Below are 16875 nucleotides of genomic sequence, written 5' to 3'. Positions count from 1 at the left end.
CAGAGATTTGCCAGTGAGGACATCCCTGATGGTCACCTAGTGGGGGATGCTGGATATGTACTGGAGCCGTGGCTGATGACACCCATCAGAAATGCACACACACCTGAACAAGAACTCCATAATGAGGCACATGCTCAAACAAGAAACATAACTGTGTGTGTGTTTGGAATGCTCAAGTCACGGTTCTGGTGCCTGGACACATCTGGTGGAGCCTTGCAGTACTCACCAACTATATGTACCCAAATTGTTATGGTATGTGCCATGCTACACAATATGATTCTGTGAAAACAGCTGCAGCAGAAACAGCATGGGCAGGGCCAAACAGCCCCCCACCATTGCCAAGGCCTGCACAGACACATTGTGACTCACAGGAGGAACAACCTGAGCCTGCCTCAGTAGGCAGAAGGAGGCATGCCCAGTATGCCCTTGCCTTGGCAAAGAGACAATGCATAGCACATACACTGACTCAGTAGGAACCCTGGAATTGACACCTCTCTCTGACTCGCACATACAGTAAAAGGGATACCTAACTTGACACTACATGTTTTCAAACATGTATAGGGAGTGTACTATGTGCATCCAACATAGGCAGCCCTGCAGCACCACCTGAGGCATGAGTGCCCTATTTTAAGCAATATAAAGCACTGCTGAGCACATTTTACCAGTACTGAGCATACTAAAATCCAATTGCTCGTAGCTGCGCACCACGCTAACCAGCGCAACGTCGGGCAACGTCGGCCAATGTTGAGCAATGTTTGGCAACGTCGGGCAAAGTTGGGCAATGTTGAGCAAAGTCGAGCAAAGTTGGGTAAACATGCTCACACCTGCTTTACTGTTCCTCAACCAGTCAGGTCTGCCCAGCAGGAAAATAAAAAGCAGTGACAGGGCTCGAACTCAGGATACTGTGCACTATAGTCCCGGTACTGAACCACTAAGCCATGACAGCATTTCACTGGCACAGACACAATTTAAGTCACTCACACATATCAGTTGGGGAGGAGTCACATACCTAACAGTCACAGCCAGCAGGACAATTGTAGATAAACGCAAACACAAACAAATGTTGTATCATGCCCTCTGAAGAGGCATATGAGTAACCTCCCCCCCAGGCCTATGCAGACAGATAACAGCAGGCCAGGCAGTGTGATGTGGGTTGGGTAGGCTATGAAGTCACAAACTAATATGAGTGTAATTGGAAGCTAAGGTCTGTAGTACAGTGTTATGCCTCAAGCTAGTACGATAGGCAACAGTACAGACTGAAATGGAGTACCTGACATAGCAGTGCAGGCCTAGCAAATGTGTATAAGTGTCAGGTGTACCCCTCATCCTATATACACCCACAGTAACAATCAGGTGTGCCCCCCCTGGGTAGAAATGTACAAATAATAGCTGCCCCCCTTGTATGTAGAAATGTTGATAAGTCTATGCAAATTGACTCATGGAAGCCCTGCAGGCACAGTGTGCTTCCTGTCAATGTACAGCACAAAGGTGAGCCCTGAAGTAAAAACCAACTTGATTTTTCACACACATATAGTATATATGCCCATAGTGGGCATGCTCACACACTTAAACAAATTTAGCAAATTTCAGTCAGCAACATACTGTAAAGTTCATACTGGACATGCTTACAAACTTAAACAAACAAAGCAAATGTCAGTCAACAACATACTGAAAGATCATATTGGGCATGCTCACACACTTAGGCCATGTCTGAGTACAGCAGTGGGCCACACATATCTGCAGTTCTTACTCCAGACACTTGTCACTATTCACCAATCCTGACTTGCACACACAGCGATATGAAAACAGACCCATATAACATATTGGAACCCTGTCATAATCAAACTATGTACTACAAGTACTTAAGTTGTTCAAAGAAAGTGAAAATCCAAAGAAGATCAATAAATCTCCGATCAGTATAATCAAGAAACAATGAGCACTCCTAACATCATCCAAGCCATGTTCTGGCAAAAATATTGCCAAAGAGTCCATAGAGAACCATGAAGCTTTCTTTCGCTGTGTCATAAATATCAATGTAAACTCATATATGTTCTGAGTCAGTGCAAAGTGTAAATGAATACATGTACATGACTGGCATTGCCAACATCTTGTCAGACAGGTTCATACATATTTACCACTCTGTCACTGACAAAAGGGCCCATTACCATACCTGGAGATTGTGAAAACCCAGAAATCACATATACAATGGTTAAACAGCTCTATCCAAACCTAAAAAAATGGCGTCTATGGGATGACATGGTTTCCCTGGCTGTGACATATGTGAACTCCAAAACAAACAGACCCTGCACCTGAACAGCCTGTTGAGACTCACCCTCTGTACAGGATATGAAACTGTTGAATGGGTTACAGCAACATTTGGCACACTCCACAAGTGTTGGTGCACAACAGACCATGGGAACTATTGTCTTATAAGCCTAATAAGCCTGATCTGCAAGGCCATGGAGTCCATCATTATGGAACTCATAAACAGAGCTATTGGGAGCCTACAAACACCCAACCCTACCCATTTTGGTTTGGTCAGGGGCAGATTATGATTCCAAACCTGCTAGACAGTTTTCAAGGCAGTCACCCAGGACATACATCAATGAAATGAGCTACACACGACCTACATAGACCTTGGAAAGCCCTTTTCCAACATCCCACACACATGTCGGATCCACAAAATCAACAACCTGTGCATAAATATGTATGTCATCCGATGGATTGCCAACTGGGGCACAGATAGATCCTACAAGGTAAGAATTGCAGTCTCCCTGTTGGACTGTAAGCTGGTAACAGCTGCTGTCCCCATGGCTCAGTCCTGGGACCCCTCCTGTCTGGTGTATACTTTTCAGAAATACAGTCAAACACACGAGGACTAGGGTTAGCAAAGTCTGTGGATGACTGCAAAAAGGTTGTCATAATCGATGTTTGGGACAACAGAGACATCCTTAAAAAGGATCTCAGTCTATTATGGCCTCGAGCTGCAGCCATACAAATACTACATAGGTGCCAACACCCTAAATATGGAGGTAATAATAAGGGATCTATGGACATGTGGATAGTCATCTCTACTTCCAGAAACACAGTCACAAAGTGGTTAGAAAATCATGCTATGTGTTCCCACAAATTGCCAAGGTCTTTGCATGTAGGTCAAAGGAGGTTCCCTCTACTCATCAGTCATCAGACCCATCAGAGAGTATCACGGCATCAATAAATCTCGGATCAGTATCATCAAGATACGCGATGAATCTGACTAGGCACCTTCAGCAGCTGGAAAGACCACAGAAGTACCTCAACAAGAGGATTACTGGCCTCAAACAGTTGCCCCATGCAACAAGACTGAAGTTAACTCAGTCTGTACTCTGTTTCATACTGTCTACTCAGGCGATCTCTGCCCAACAGACAGATCCATATCCAATGCAGAACTGATGTACATGCGCTATCTGAAGTAAACCCAAGCTCACTGTGTCACATGTTCTAGGGATATCATTATTACAACAATAAATAGAACATGTTGGAGGGATACATTACTAACTCACAGACTTCCCTTGCTTTGGAATAGGCTCCCAACCTACATTAAGCTGAGTCCCTCACTGACACTCTTCCAGAGGAGCCTTGATGAGTGTATGTGAAACTGAATTGTCACACCATGGATCACTTCATCAGCTCTACTACACAGAGGCCTAGGGAACTAACCCCATGTGTGGTGATAGCTGCACACTCTGGCCATACTAATATATGCCTTCAGGCAGATAGTCTAATACCTACCTATGTACCTATATATATGTAGGGGGAACACAGTATAATAACCCAAAGAAAGATGGGCAGAGATGTGTGTAAGGGGGTGACCATGACAGGGAGCCATCCAGGACTGTCCCACCCAGCACACATCCCAATGGCACAAAAGACATGAGGTGCACATCTCACCCACTGTACATAACAGTCACCAGTATCTGTAAGCATTACAGTGTATGTGGTCCATGTGCCTGCTGTACAACATGACTGTACAATGAAGTACACATCTACTATCTGTAGACATGTGCCTGTCACATAGGTTCATAGGTATGTAGTAGACTATCTTCACGAAGGCATATATTAGCTTAGGCAAGTTGTGCAGCTTTCACCACCCCATTGGGTAGTCTCCTAAGCTCTATTTATAATAGTTAGTACCCTAAGCCCCTTTCTAGTGGGGCTGCTGATATGATGCTTGGTGTGAATTGTCAGTTTTCCATCCACTCATCAAGGTTCCTATTGAAGAGTGTCAGTGAGGGGCTCTGTCTGATGTACATTGGGACTCTGTTCCACAGTAAGGCAAGTGGCTGGGATGGTACTCTATCCCACCAGCATGTTGTATTCATTGTTGTGATGAGGTTCATATCTCTGGAGTGTGTAGTGTGACTCAATTTTGTTATCCGTAGATGGAGCATGTTCAACAGTTATGTGTTGCACATGGCTCTGTATGTTAGGCGGTGTGTGCCTCTGAGTAGGCAGTACACAACGGAGAACAGATTTAGCTTTATCAGTTGTGTTGCATACCACAACTGTTTGATGCCAGTAATCCTCTTGGTGAGGTACCTCTGTGGTCTCTACAGCTGCTGGATATGCTTAGTTGAGTACATCCAAAATGGTGCATTGTACTCAATGATGGGTCTGATGACTTAAGAGTAGAGGGCCACCACTATCTGTTTTGATCCTGATGCAAACCCTTTTTTGATTAGATTGGCCACATAGGATTTCCTAATCATTTTGGCAACATGGTTGTCAAAGGAAAGATGACTATCTACTTGTGTCCCCAGATTCCTTATTACCTTGTCAGTTTTTAGGGGGTAACACCTATGTGGTAGTTTGTGGGTACTTTGTTTTCACCAAAGGGGATTACTATGCATTCTTCCATACTGAGCTTGAGGCCATGATTCTGACTCCACACATCTGTCTCATAGAGTCCCTTCTGGAGAATATTTGGGTCATCTGGGGAATCTGTTATGGCAAACGCTTTACAGTTCCCAGCAAACTTAGTCAACCACAACCCTACTGTGTTGGCATGTACTTTTGAGAAGTCTATACCAAACAGGAGGGACCACACGACTGAACCCTGGGGGACACCAGTTGTTACTGGTGTAGAGTCTGACATGTAGCCAGCAACTCTTAATTTGTGGGATCTATCTGTGAGCCAGTTTGCAATCCATCTTGTGATGTATGGATTCATGCCCAGGTTGGTGAGTTCATCTATGATACCTGACTGGGGAATGGTGTCAAAGGCCTTATCGAGGTATATGTAGGCTGTGTGGAGCTCATTTCAATAATCTGTAGCCTGGGTAACTGTCTCAAAGAAAACCACCCAGTTCAGAAGGCGTGATCTGCATTTGACAAAGCCAAACTGGGTGTGCTCAACTGTGTGAAGGTTCCCAATGTCTTTATTGTTGACTTCCATTATGATTGGCTCCATTGCCTTGCAGATCAGACTCATCAGGCTAATAGAGCATGAATGCCAAGGGTCTTTTCTGGCCCCATCCCTGTGGAGTGGGAAGAACATTGCTGTTCAACATTCTATGGGTACATATCCTGTAGAGAGTATGTAGAGAGAGGTGTAGGTATCCTTGATGAATATGGAAACATCCCCACCCTATGTGCTATGATCCAGGTTCTGATGCTGGAAAGTATGGAATGAGTAGTATCCTGGTAGTGCTGGTGTGCTCTCTGGAGCCTTGAACTAGGTTTCTGTTACTGCACAGATATCAATATTCTCCATACTGAGAAGTACTTCGATTGTGTGCATTTGGAGGCTGAGACTTCTGGCAATGAGTAGCATTTAGCTCACTTTGTGGTTATTTGTGTTGGTTATGGGGTTTGGTTTGTCCTGAGTGACCGGTGTTCCACATCTGAAGTCAACGCCTCATTGGTCCGATCTGACCATAAGCTAATTACCCTACATATCCACTACTGCCTCCACCCCTCATTAAGGAAACCATGTTAAACATTTCTCCAAAGCCAACTTCATGCTTCTTAAGACTGAAGTGGTAAACTTCAGGACACCCATGCAGATGGACAATACAGTTACGACTACTGAATCCTACACAATTGCACTTTATAAGCACTTACATGAGTGCATGGATCGTGCTATCCCAAACAGAACCAAGATGCTATCCTCCAAGAAAAGGAAGCCAATCTGGTGTTCCCCTGCCATAAACAAACTGCACAGCAGAAGGAAGAAACTGTTGTGAAAGAGGGTAAAATCCCATGAGTGGAGGAGCTCCCTGGTCAGCCTCAGTAAGAAGCTGCGATCCCTGATAAAATCTTCCAAAGCTAGTTACGAAAATAAAATCGCCACTGATTCTAAAGACAACCACAAGGCATTCTATAGCTATGTCAAGAATCTCAATGTCAACACTCAGATCTGCTCTGAGTTACAGCACAATGACACTAATATACAGACCCAACTGATATTGCCAACATCCTGGCAGATAGGAGCAGTGCTAACTTTTCCCCCCTCTCAGCCATAAAAGAGCCCATCTCTATACTGGAAGAATGCAAAGTCGCTGTCATCATGGCTGCACAGGTAAAAAACACTCTCCAAAGCCAGGAATACAGCATCCATGGGACCAGATAACATCCCAGGATGCATTCTACATGAACTACAGAACGAACTGGCACCACACCTAAGTACCATGTTCAATCATAGCCTCACCTCAGGCTTTATGCCTGCTGAATGGCACACAGTGATGGCTATCCCACTACACAAGGGGTGAGCCATCACGGCCATGGAACGTATCATCATGGAACTTATAAAACAAAGACATTGGTAATCTCCAAACTCTGGACCACAACCAGTTCAGGTTTGTAAAAGGCAGATCATGTCTCCTAAACCTGATAGACTTCTTTGAAGCAGTCACCAAAGCCGTAGACAAGGGTAAGGTGGTTCACACAGCCTATCTAGATCTTGCCAAGGCTTTCGACACCATCCCCCACTCTGTAATTATAGATAAACTCACTAAACTAGGTATAAATCCCTATGTCACAAGATGGGTTGTCAAGTGGCTCACTGACAGACCCCAAATTTTGAAAGTAGCAGACTCCAAATCTGACTTCAGACCAGTGACAAGTGGAGTACCACAGGGTTCAGTCCTGTGTCCTGTCCTGTTTGGTATCTACTTCCCTGAAGTACAGGCTAACACAGAAGGTCTTTGGCTAATGAAGTTCCCAGATGACTGCAAACTAGGAGCCATAATCGAAACTACTAACAATGTGGACATCATACAAAAGGGCCTCACTGAGACAGGCCTCAAGCTCAATACCAAAAAGTGCATTATCATCCCCTTTGATAAAAACTCTGTACCCATGAACTACAACATAGGCGGTAGTATACTTAACACTGAAAGTGTGATAAGAGACCTTGGGACACAGGTGGACAGTAGTCTCTCCTTTGATAATCACATCCCCACAGTAGTCAGGAAATCCTTCTATGTGGCACAATTCATCACAAAAGGTTTCTCATGCAGAAAAAAAAGAGGTCATTGTTCCCCTCTACTCATCACTCATTAGCTCCATTATAGAGTACAATGCCCCTTTGGGTATGTCCCTCACAAGACATCTACAACAACTGGAAAGCCCGCAGAAATACCTCACAAAGCAGATTAGTGGCCTCAAATACATGCCCTACACAGACCGTTTCAAAACACTCCAACTTTACTCTGTCGCATATCGCCTACTCAGAGGTAATCTCTGCCTAACATACAAAGCTATGTCAAACACAGAGCTGTTGGACATGCTCCACTTAAAGAAATCCCAATCCCTCCAAGCTTCAACCCCAAAACTCAGACCGAAATACAAAAGGAGGGGGTGCATCCATTTTCATAAGTGATACCCACACCTCCAGGTTAGTGGCACAGCACGAGGCCTCGGAGACCATCCAAGTGCAACTAACAGTGGGCAAAGCTGCTTATCAGATCATAGCCTGCTACAGCTCGCCTACCTTGTCTCAGGACCCTCAGTCAGCATTCCTGAGAACACTGGAAAATATAAAGGTCCTACCAAACACCATGATATTAGGAGATTTCAACTACCCAAACTGACTGGGAGAATTACTCAAGTACAAACTCCTTTGTCCAATGCTTCCTAGAGTTTATAAACTCAAATGCCCTGGAACAGCTGGTCACCACACCCACTAGAGGTGACAACATACTGGACCTGATCATCACCAACATGGGGGATCAATGTTCCACACCAGGGGTAAACCCCTCGCTGGTAAGATCAAATCCTAAAGTAATCACACTGGACATCCACATCCCAAACCCACAGCCAGTCAAGGAAACCACTGTGAAAAACTTTTCAAAAGCAAACTTCACACTTCTCAAGACCGAAGTGGAAAGTTTCAAAGCCCCCTTGCTACAGGATAATGCTATCAAATCCACAGAATCCTTTACAAGTGCATTCTATGAGCATCTACAGGGATGCATGGGTCGAGCCATCCCAAGTAAAACCAAGACTCACTCCTCCAAAAAGAGGAAACCAGTCTGGTGGTCCTTGGCCATAAATAAGCTATACAACAGAAGGAGGAAACTACTACATGCTAGAGCAAAATTCCAAAAAGGAAAGGCATCACTGATCATTATTAACAAGAAACTACGATTGCTCTTAAAATCATCCAAGGCCAGTTTCTAAAGAAAATTGCCAAGGAATCTAAAGATAACCAAAAAGCCTTCTTTAGCTATATAAAACATTTAGGTGGCAACTCTCAGATATGCTCTGAGCTACTGCAAAATGGCAAAAAATACACTGAACCAACTAACATTGCCAACATCCTGGCGGACAAGTTCAGTGCAAACTTCACCCCTCCTCACCCCCAAAAGGGCCCATGTCCATTCCAGAAGAATGCAGAGCCCCAGACATCACGTACATGCAGGTAAAAACAGCCCTCTCCAAAGCTAAGAACACAGCATCAATGGGACTGGATGGTGTCCCAGGCTGCATCTTACACGAGCTCCAAAAGGAACTAAACCCTCACCTAAATTCACTGTTCAGACTCAGCCTTTCCACAGGTTATGTACCCAAAGAATGGTGTACAGCAACAGTCATCCCACTCCACAAAGATGGTGCCACAACAGAACCTGGGAACTATCACCCTATAATCCTGACCAGCCTGGTCTGCTTAGCTATGGAGCGAATTATCATAGAACTCATAAACAGAGACATTGGGAACATCCAGACACTGGACCCTACCCAATTCGGCTTTGTTAAAGGCAGATCCTGCCTCCTAAACCTAGTTGACTTCATTGAAACAGTTACCAAGGTCATATATGAAGGAAAGGTAGTTCACACAGCCTACCTGGACCTCACTAAGGCCTTCAACACCATTCCCCACTCTGGTATCATAGACAAGCTTACCAGCTTGAACATTAACCCCTATGTCATGAGATGGGTGGCCAACTGGCTGGGCTACATGATCATAGAGCTAATATATATCTCTTGTCATGTTGTCCTGGGAGGTATGTCTCAGATCATTCACACTAACATGTACAAAGAAAACATCATATATGTACCTGTTCTGGAGTGATGGAAGTGCTTGTGTTATGTGGCGGATCATAGCACCTGACAAACAACTGACAGTAACCTTCCCCTTGTCCTGCCAAGTGATTGAACATCTGTTTGCCTGACTATGAAGTCACCTATTACTAGTGTGTTGGGTATGTTGTTTTGCCTTAGGGCCTGTTGTGAGGCACACTGCTTTGGTGTATTATGTGTTTTCTGGCATGTGCATGTTGCTTGCTTGTCTGCTGAGGAGGACACTCTCTCTTTTTCAGATTAATATTTGTATTCTCTGCGTATGGTAATGTGTATTTATGTGTGTGTTTTTCTGCTGCTTATATTGTACGTCTATGTGAAACAGTTGGTGTTGTGGTTGTATGACCCTACTCCTCCTGACTGTATTGTCCATTATTGGGTTGACAGAGCTTAGCCACCGGTTTGACCTGTGTGTGCCAGCATGTGGTGCATCAACCCATATATGATATGGTCATGGCCTATGCATACAATACACTCACAATACACCTAGTATGATAAGCCTGCTGAGGTTAGCAAATGTGAAAAAAACCTTTGGGCAAACTGTAAGCAAGTAATGTCTGTATTGCACCCTGTAACTCCATATTGCTTGCTGAAGTGTAAAGACATACTTAGTTTGGATTAAGAACACCACACTTGCCAACTATGTGTGTGTGTGTGTGTGTGTGTGTGTGTGTGTGTGTGTGTGTGTGTGTGTGTGTGTGTGTGTGTGTGTGTGTGTGTGTGTGTGTGTGTGTGCGTGCGTGTATGTGTGTGTGTGTCTGTCTATCCCTGGGGAGAGAGCAACCTTTTTGGAGACTACTCACACCCCTTAAAAGTGGTATACTCATCTTTGTCAAGTCTGATGATGTCACCATCCTACAAATATACCTGTGGAAAAGAGCAATCCCAATCATGTGCATAGTGCGTCATGTAAATGCACACTGCTGTAGTATCATAATATAGCTAGGTAGGGATTTGAATCCTGTATTTGCCAGCTGTGAGGGTGTGTGTCTTCCTAGGTAAAAGCAACATTTTTGGAGACTACTCACCTCCCTTAAAAGTGGTATACTCATCTTTATCAAGTCTGATGATGTCACCATCCTACAAATATACCTGTGGAAAGGAGAAATCCTAGTAATGTGTATAGCGTGTCACGTAGATACATCCTGTTGTTATATTATAATGTAGTTAAGTAGGGGTTTGAATCCTGCATTTGCCAACTGAATGTGTGTGCCTGCCTGAGGAGGAGCAGCCTTTTTGGAGACTATAACCGGGAAAAGCCGAAAGACACAACAACTCACACCCCTTAAAAGTGGTATACTCAGTTTTGTCAAGTCTGATGATGTCACCATCCTACAAATATACCCGTGGAAGATAAAATCCCAGTCGTGTATAGCATGTTGTATAAATGCATACTGCTGCATTATCATAACATAGTTAGGAAGGAGTTTGAACCTTGCACTTGCTGACTGTGTGTGTATTCCAGGTGTGTGACACTGTTGGTTAATGTGGAGTGGGTTTTGATTTTTCTAGTGTATGACATATCACAATGACAACTGTATGTGCATTACACATGTAAGGTAGCTGTGGGGCAAATCCATATACATACATGTGACCTCAATTATTTCATAGGTGGGTACTCTGCTTTCTCCATGAACACATCTGTTATCTTTGCCAGAGCGTGCTGGTGCATTCCAGACCTTAGGTCACTTCTGTATGCTTGTTACAAGCTTAGCCACTGCAGTGTTCCCTGGGCTACATCTTCTGTTTCACATCCACTCATCACGGTTTCTGTTGAAGAGTGTGAGTGAGGGTTTATTCTTGAGGTATATTTTAAACCTGGTCCAAAGCAAGCAAAGTCTGGCAAAGATGACTAATCATTATAGGTGTGCAACAACCTCTGTGGATCTGCATGCAAACCCTTTATTGCTTATGTGCTCCACAGAGGGATTTCCAAAACCATTTGGTAATGTGATTATCAAAGGAGAGATGACTAAACACATGGGTCTATGTATACATTAGTACCTGTTCCACATTTTGGGGGCTACTACCTATGTGGTACTCTGGGGATATTTTGTTTTCTAAAAGTGGATAACTGCTTTCTTTGGCTTATAGCTTTACAGCATGAGTTTGACACCAGGTATCTGTATTTATGATACCCTTTTGGAGGATGTGTGTGTCATCTGGAGAATAAAGTATAACCCACAGTATGCATTTTCATCAAATGTGGGCAGACATATCCCTACTGTGTTTGCTTGTACCTAAGAAAGCTATATGCCAAACAGGAGTGGTCCCAGGACTGAGTGCAGGTGAATACCACTTGTTACTGGCATAGAATAGTACATGGAGGCTGCAAATGTTACTGTGTGTCCTATATCTGTGCGTCAGTTGTCAAGCCATCATCTAACAATCATTTATGGTCAGTCTGCCGAGGTTATGTATAATACCAGAATGTGGGATGGGTATGAATTGCTGGTGAGCTATAGCTTGGCTGTGTTGACCTCTCCTCCCTCACCTATAGCCTTGTTAACTGGCTTGAAGTCTACTAGGTGTAGGAGCCATGATCTGGCCTTTAGAGAACCTAAGTGGATATGGTGCAGTGTTTGCAGGTTCATAATGTCTCTGTTAATGAGTTCCATAATGCTGTGCTCCATAGCCTTCCAGATAACATTTGTCTGGCTTATAGGGTGAGAGTTTCCAGGAACTGTTGTAGTTCTACCCTTAATCAATTTATGTTAACATTTGCACTGGGTGTGATGAGGGTGGACATGTTTAAGAATAAGTATATTAGAGGGTCAGGCCAGGTTTGAAGGTTAGTAGACCAAGCCAGATAGCCAGGATTAAGTTGGTTTGTACATGTGCTGAGGAGGGATGCAGAGTATATTGTGAAATAGATGCTAAGGATGAAAAGAGGAATGCCTAAGATGAGGTTTATGGCTGTGGTGAGAGAGGATATGCAGGTGGATGGTGTGACAGCGCAAGATGCAGAGGGCAGGAAGAAATGGAAACAGATGATCTACTGTGGCGACCCCTAATGGGAGCATCCGAAAGGAGAAGAAGAAGATGTTGTAGCTCAACCCTTGTGGACTGTGAACACCATTACCGTGCATCATTCCACAAGTATGTAACCTGTATAGAGGCTGCATCTGGACAGAGTGCTTAGGTGAGTGGTGACTTCATATGTCAGCTTGTGTATGACATAGCCAGGGACACTGTCCTGTACCATTGCCACTGTGGTTTGGACTTTGGTAAAGAGATGTTTTAACTAGAGTGTCTGTGAATCTTCAGGTTTTACATTCTTCAAGTCTGAAAATGTGGCCCTTGTGTAACGACAGAGTGGTGAAATCCGCATTCAAACTGTCTGACAAGGAATTGGTAATGTCAGTCAGATAAGTGTACTTTGTGACCATTTACATTAAATGTTACCTGATCTGAGATTTCCCCAGTAGATTATAAACAACACTAAAGAAAGTTTTAGTGTTGTCTTTGGAATCCTTGCCATTTTGTAATTTGAAGCTTGCCTTGTATGTTTATTGAGGGAGTATATTGGCTCCAGAAGTGGACATTTTTATTAGTTATTGAGGGATTGTATTTTCCCAATGATACTGACCAGAGAGGTTGTCCCTTCTTTGTATGTAACTCTTTTTTGGTACAACTTCACACCTTCTATTATATATTTAGTTTATGGCAGGGGTCCATGAGAATAATGCACTTTTACTGTATAAGTGAGAATTTCTTGTGTTTGTGATAGCACGGTCCATGCAACCCTGCAAGTAAACAGTGTACATTACTAAAGGATTATGCAGCTGGGACAGTGTTAACCTTAGTAATGCAAACCAATGACAGATAGCAACAACAGCATCATCCACAGCACAGTGTCAACCCATGTCAAACACACACATGCGTACTCAAGTTCCAAAATGTGTGTAGTACAATGCATACTGGCCACCAGTAGAAAATATGGAGTGTTAACACTGGCCAATACAGGGCATGTCACCCTGCCCATGTGTCCAATATGCATGTACATGCAGACAGTGCACTTCCACCATGGTCACAAATGGACACCTGCAAACCTGTGTTGCACACACCCCACACTTACTGTCCACTGTATAACACATGCTGACACAACTACATACATCAGCCAAGTGGCACATGGGCAAACAAAACACGATTGGAATAAACACTGGTGAAAAAATACAACATTGCTAATTACAGCTTTAATGCATCATGCCTGCTTAGCTACACCCTCAAGGATATCATTACACTTTACTGCTGACAACATGCTACATGTTCATCCCTTGCTATACTTTATTAAAGTCACCCTGTGCATCAGCACCATGTTAGCCTGTTCCTGCATCAATGTTACAGATGACAGGAGGTGACACAGGTTTCATCATATGCACAGGGTGTGTTGTTGGTTTTCTAGAAGCCTACACTGAGCCATACAATCGACATGTGTGTGTGTGTGTGTGTGTGAGGGCCATGAGTACTGTTATGGGCCAATGTTGATGTAATGTGTGCGGGTATGTGTTTGCCCTAGGTTTCTGGTTTATGTGTGTGTGTCTGCATGCACACAATTCCACCATGTGGCTGCCATATACAGGGATTTGTGAGACAGCTACAGACTGTACCTGGCAGGCTTTACAGATCACCAACTCTGGCCACAGATACGGATCCTGTGCCTGGCAGGGGTGCTACAGACAGTATCAGGTACTAATCCAGATTGGGTACTATCCGAAGAGGTTGACATATGTACACTGGATCCAGGTCCCTGCTGGGACTGGCCAAAGCCATGTGCATGTGATCTGCTAGGACGGTCTATGGACAGCCCCCCCCCCAACATTGCTGGGGCTGGTACTGGCACTATGGGAGCAGCTTTGACTTGCGGGGCGTGCACGGCGACCTCCAGCTGCTGATGTTGCTGGCATACATCCATGTCAATGTCTCAACCATCCTGCACTGTCCTGATACATGGACATGACATTGTGGAGGACATCCAATGTCTCACCCCAACGTCTATCAATGACCTCAGTGTAGTTACGTATGACACCTGCTAGGTCACGGATACTATCATTTACAGAGGTGTTATGAGCCCTCTGTGCCCTTAGTCCCTGTCTGGTGTACCACTCAATTCATGCCTGTGCCTCCATGACAGCCTAGAACATGCGTGTGGTAGAAAAAGGTGTGGAACATCAGCCAGGGGCATGATGACCAGCAGTGCTTTGAGAACCCCTGGGCATCTGCCTATGTGGTACCATTCCAGACATCGGGCTATGGCTGCTGTGTCCTGATACATGTGCCATAGATACCACACTGTCCTGGCCAGTGCCAACCATACACTGTCCCTCAGCTAAGGGCAATGGTGATGATGGATGTACAGGCAGTATGACTGTGTGCATGGATGGGGTGGAGACTTGTGTACTGTCAAATGGTGGCCCAACAACAGACCCTGACAGACCAGCCTGTGTCTCAAAACACCTATCCTCATCATCACTGTCTGTCTCAGTGACATCAGGTTCCCTACTGTATTGTACCAGCCCCACCTTGGCACCTGTGAGAGGAAAACAGGAAACACACTTTAAGACCTGAACATGACTTCAGACCACATGCACACATGCGCACATGCAAGCATGCACACATGCACACATGCACACATGCGCACCTGCACACATGTGCACATGCACACACACACAAATGCACTCCTCCCTAAAGCAGACACACACAACACCAGCAATCTCATAACATACACAATAGCAGGTGATGGTGGGGTACAGTATCACAAGCAAAACAGTCATATCACACATGTCAGCATGCAGGACATGTGTTGCTCAACAGCATGCAGTGCAAGTGTAGACAGTCCTTGTTACTAACAGTACACATGGCTTTGATGCATGTGTTTTGTTATTAGGTGATGGGTCTCCCCCTGGAGCACAATGCATACATGGACACAACATTGCTGTGCAGGTATTCATAACCCTGTAATGTACTGTGCACCATAACTCACAGGTGTACATACCATTGTTGGATGTGTATCTGTGTGTCAGATAGGTATCCAATGCTGATTGCAGCCTCTGTGTCTTTAGCAAATAATTGTGGACACATTTTTAGCACATGCATGATGAGTATTTACACAACATAATCAGTGGTGCATGGATAATTGATGGAATACCATTCGGCCACATACCCAATGTACGGTACTTATGGTGAGTGTAGATCATATTGCGGACATGCTAGTCTCATCAATGACATGGCATGCTAAAACACAACTGCATATTTAAACACTACACATACCCAATGTGTGTCATATGACCTAGCCACTCAATAGCATCACAAGACATATATGTGTCAGTTGTGCAAATGTTGATTGGTATGCATATTGTTTAGAGGTGCATGTGTGTGCACACACATAACATTAAGGTGTATAGCAATGAAAGCTATGTGTAGTACTGTGGTTACAATAACTGGATGGGGTATAGTACCATAGGCCATCATCATGAAGCATCATGTGGTCATTCAAGGCTACAAATATTTCCCAAACCAGCACTAATCATGCTGTGCTGGAACTGTACTACCTTGGCTACATTCACCATTTCACAACCAGTTGTTACGTGAGTTTGTAAGGAGGTCAATAAGGAGCATTCCCTGACATGAATGTGTAGTGTGTTGCAGAGTGTTTAAATGCCCCATGATAGGCCTCTACCCCTCATGTATATTATGTGTAATGTGTGAATGAGATTTTGGGTACTGGAGTGTGTCTTTACAGAGGGTTTGGGAATCCTTTATGTGTAGCATGTTAAAATGCTCTGTGTATGACATAGATGTGCATGTTATGTGCATGATGAGTATCAACTATGCCTAGCCAATGGTCACTGCAGTCTAGCTCCATTTGTTTGAGATGGTCTGGGTATTGCATGTGTTTGAGGCAGCTAATCACATTAGTGAGATGTGCGTGCTCTTACACCAAACATGCACAGCATGCATTATGGATAGTTGTGGTGCATGTGTACATGGCCTACACCTTAACTATGACATGTACTTTTTATTTACAATAATAAATGCAGAACACACTCACCAGAATCTGTCCACTGCCTTGATGTCACCCCAGAAGGACCTACATAGAGATGAGACAGTTTGTCAGTGGCCACAACTGTGGCATTGCTACTGTGTGTTTGCAATCTTACAGTACAACAACAGTTTACATTCACAGGGCTACACATTATGTTCCAAATGATCAGTATTGCACAACAACGGGCTCCACATCTTTGAGTGCCACACTCCACATCTCACATATGCATGATCGACCAATACAGATAACAGTAGTCTACAGATATGCCA

This window comes from Protopterus annectens, chromosome 5.part0 (genome assembly GCF_019279795.1).
Source record: "Protopterus annectens isolate FY-2018-M chromosome 5.part0, PAN1.0, whole genome shotgun sequence".
NCBI lineage: Eukaryota > Metazoa > Chordata > Ceratodontiformes > Protopteridae > Protopterus > Protopterus annectens.
This window is presented reverse-complemented; position numbering follows the sequence as displayed.